The sequence below is a fragment of the Babylonia areolata genome, chromosome 23 (genome assembly GCF_041734735.1).
Source record: "Babylonia areolata isolate BAREFJ2019XMU chromosome 23, ASM4173473v1, whole genome shotgun sequence".
Lineage (NCBI taxonomy): Eukaryota > Metazoa > Mollusca > Gastropoda > Neogastropoda > Buccinidae > Babylonia > Babylonia areolata.
In genome coordinates, this window is record NC_134898.1 from 772,501 (window position 1) to 777,013 (window position 4,513).

Sequence of the window (4,513 nt, forward strand, 5' to 3'; positions counted from 1 at the left end):
AAATCAGCCGGTACCTTGGTCATAGGTAGAGTGTCAAATCAGCCGGTACCTTGGTCATAGGTAGAGTGTCAAATCAGCCGGTACTTTGTGTCACGCGTCGACATATCCAGAATGTGAGACTCCCCTTAGCTGACCTATTTCTGTAAGCCGCCGGATACGCTGGAAACACGTTAGGCCCGAATCCCACGTGCGAACCAACTCGCGTCAGTGAGTTGTGTTTTGGTTTTTGATTTGTTCCTGAATCTTTCGGGCACTCCACTGTCAACTGCTGTGAGAGTCATTTCGACCAGGGGTTTTGGGAGTTGAACTTCCCATGTCTTCTGCTGTGGTGAAGCAGCAGGTTGTCGTCATTTGTCGGCGGGCGTTGCAACGGCTGGAACACCAGTTCCAGGTTTTTCACATAACCTGTCTGAGGTGAGGGTGTGTGGTGTTTCCTTGGTCGGCTGGTCGTTTGGACTTGCAGGAATGGTGGTGGAGGGAATGACAGAGGCTGTGAATGCATGTTTGTTTGAATTTGCTAAAGCTGTTCATATTATTTTATGTTATTAAGAGATGCCGTGAATATGTGTTCCTATCATTGTGGTTGTGTTCATGAAGAAATATTAATAGTGTTTATTATTTGGGGATAAATTAATCGAGTCAAAGTTAAATACATTATTGTAACGACAGGTTGGATGGGCGGGATGATAGGTTGGGTGTGACTAGCATCTTTCAGAGTCAGAACTGACACTTTGCCATTCTTAGGTGTGTTTTTTCTTCCATTGTGCCCGTTTGGACGGTTCCACTCCTCTGCTGGTTGTGGCTGTGGGCTGGAGGGAGGTCTGCATGGTGCGGGACTGGCCGTGTTCTGCGGCAGCGGCGCAACCGCGTCGACGATAACAGCGATGACGACAGCGTCGGCTGGAAGGACTTTGGCGCTGTGTTGAGTTAAGTGCTGTCCCCCAACTTACTATCTCCCTTCTCCCATCCATTCCTGACCGCTGGTGTATTCTGGACTGCGGCGGCAGAGGCTGAGCACAGCAGACTATATTTTTTTGTGTGTTTGTAATCGCGTGAGAGGGGCAGTTGTCAGTATTGTTTTGTTATTGAATTTCGTGTTCAAAAATACCAAATATTATTATTATTATTTTGATAACTCCTTTGCCTTGCCCTGCCTTGCCTTGCCCTGCCTTGCCTTGCCCTGCCCTCCCTTGCCTTGCCTTGCCCTGCCTTGCCTTGCCCTCCCTTGCCTTGCCCTCCCTTGCCTTGCCTTGCCCTCCCTTGCCTTGCCCTGCCTTGCCTTGCCCTCCCTTGCCCTGCCTTGCCTTGCCCTCCCTTGCCTTGCCCTGCCTTGCCTTGCCCTCCCTTGCCCTGCCCTCCCTTGCCTTGCCCTGCCTTGCCTTGCCCTCCCTTGCCACGCCATGCCTTGCCTTCCCTTGCCACCACGATCTCGAATAGAGTCAGTCCAGTAACATTCGCGCCAAGTACAACTGCAGTATCCGTGGCCGCAGCACAGTGTGTAAGGGAATTAACTTTTCTTTCTGGAAGTTCCTGATTGGGAAACGACACCGAGTTACTTCCCTCGGTTTCTCTCTGGCTCTCTTCGCGAGTCAGAGAGAGAGAGAGACTGAATGACGAAGACAACGTTCTATTGTCCATAATCAAAAAGCATGAAAACCTTTCCAGACTTGGGAAAAGTGTTTAAGTGAAACACTGTGAACACAATTGTACTGATTCCTAAGTCTCGTTTCACACACACACACACACACACACACACACACACACACACACACACACAACACACACAACACACACACACAACACACACACACACACACACACACACACACACACACACACACACACACACACACACACACACTTTCAAAAGCAACGTCAGAAACACCAGGAAAAAAAAGACCTAACCCTGAGTGTGGTGTGCGTACACCCCCCATCCCCACCCCTGACCACGTTGTCTCCAGGCAGAAAATGTGAGCGATTGAGTTTGTTTCAGTTTCTCTATCAAGGAGGTATCAAGGAGCCTGCAGGCTGACCCACACTCGCCACACGCCGTCTGTCTATGCCTGAGAAAGCGTGTCAACACCAGGTGTGCTTCATTAGTCACGGACATGGCTGGTTCCACGTCGTTAATTAAACGTTTCAGGTATGTGGGTGTGTGGGTGGGAGGAGGGGAGAGCGTTGGTGGGGGGGATGGGGCGTTGGGGGGGGGGGACTCCAAAGTTTCTCTGCACAGCGGGTCACGTGGACCGGAAACGGAAGAACAGTTGGCGGATGTCGGATCCCGGTGCGTGAGGACAGATCAAATGCACGAGGCTTGCTGGGGAGAGGTGGACTCACGTGTCGGTGTCATCACAGCCATCACGATGCACGAGGCTTGCTGGGGAGAGGTGGACTCGCGTGTCGGTGTCATCACAGCCATCACGATGCACGAGGCTTGCTGGGGAGAGGTGGACTCGCGTGTCGGTGTCATCACAGCCATCACGATGCACGAGGCTTGCTGGGGAGAGGTGGACTCGCGTGTCGGTGTCATCACAGCCATCACAATGCACGAGGCTTGCTGGGGAGAGGTGGACTCGCGTGTCGGTGTCATCACAGCCATCACAATGCACGAGGCTTGCTGGGGAGAGGTGGACTCGCGTGTCGGTGTCATCACAGCCATCACGATGCACGAGGCTTGCTGGGGAGAGGTGGACTCACGTGTCGGTGTCATCACAGCCATCACGATGCACGAGGCTTGCTGGGGAGAGGTGGACTCGCGTGTCGGTGTCATCACAGCCATCACGATGCACGAGGCTTGCTGGGGAGAGGTGGACTCGCGTGTCGGTGTCATCACAGCCATCACGATGCACGAGGCTTGCTGGGGAGAGGTGGACTCGCGTGTCGGTGTCATCACAGCCATCACAATGCACGAGGCTTGCTGGGGAGAGGTGGACTCGCGTGTCGGTGTCGTCACAGCCATCACGATGCACGAGGCTTGCTGGGGAGAGGTGGACTCGCGTGTCGGTGTCGTCACAGCCATCACGATGCACGAGGCTTGCTGGGGAGAGGTGGACTCACGTGTCGGTGTCATCACAGCCATCACGATGCACGAGGCTTGCTGGGGAGAGGTGGACTCGCGTGTCGGTGTCATCACAGCCATCACGATCAGCGGCGCTGCACCGCGCTCTGCCTTGCTCAGCACAGGTGTTCACAGCGTTAACTATTCCCAACAATATGGAAAAGAATGGTTACAGCGTTAACAACCACCATCACGGAAAAGAATGGTTACAGCGTTAACAATCACCATCATGGGAAAGAATTGTCACAGCGTTAACAATCACCATCACGGAAAGAATGGTTACAACGTTAACAATCACAATCATGGGAAAGAATTGTTACAGCGTTAACAATCACCATCGATGGAACTAATGGTTACAGCGTTAACAATCGCCATCATGGGAAAGAATGGTTACAGCGTTAACAATCGCCATCACGAAAAGAATGGTTACAGCGTTAACAATCAACATCACGAAAAGAATGGTTACAGCGTTAACAATCATCACGAAAAGAATGGTTACAGCGTTAACAATCACCATCACGAAAAGAATTGTTACGGCATCAACAATCACCATCACGAAAAGAATGGTTACAGCGTTAACAATCACCATCACGAAAAGAATTGTTACGGCATCAACAATCACCATCACGAAAAGAATGGTTACAGCGTTAACAATCACCATCACGGAAAAGAATGGTTACAGCGTTAACAATCGACATCACGAAAAGAATGGTTACAGCGTTAACAATCACCATCACGGAAAAGAATGGTTACAGCGTTAACTAATCCCAACAATATGGAAAAGAATGGTTACAGCGTTAACAATCACCATTATGAGAAAGAATGGATATAGCGTTAACAATCACAATCGCGGAAAGAATGGTTACAGCGTTAACAATCAACATCACGAAAAGAATGGTTACAGCGTTAACAATCAACATCACGGAAAGAATGGTTACAGCGTTAACAATCACAATCATGGAAAAGAATGGTTACAGCGGTAATAATCACCATTTTGAGAAAGAATGGTTACAGCGTTTACAATCAGCATCATGGAAAGAATGGTCACAGTGTTAACAATCATCATCACGGAAAGGATGGTTACAGCGTTAACAATCACCATTATGAGAAAGAATGGATATAGCGTTAACAATCACAATCACGGAAAGAATGGTTACAGCGTTAACAATCACCATCATGGAAAGAATGGTTACAACGTTAACAATCACCATCACGGAAAGAATGGTTACAGCGTTAACAATCACCATCATGGAAAGAATGGTTACAACGTTAACAATCACCATCACGGAAAGAATGGTTACAGCGTTAACAGTCACCATTATGAGAAAGAATGGTCACAGCGTTAACAATCACTGTCTGTCATGTCCATGATGATACTAATCAGCATTGTTCTCACTTAGTCTTCTGATATTTGGTTTTGATGAAAAGATGTTTTTGTACGAGAATGGAGACACT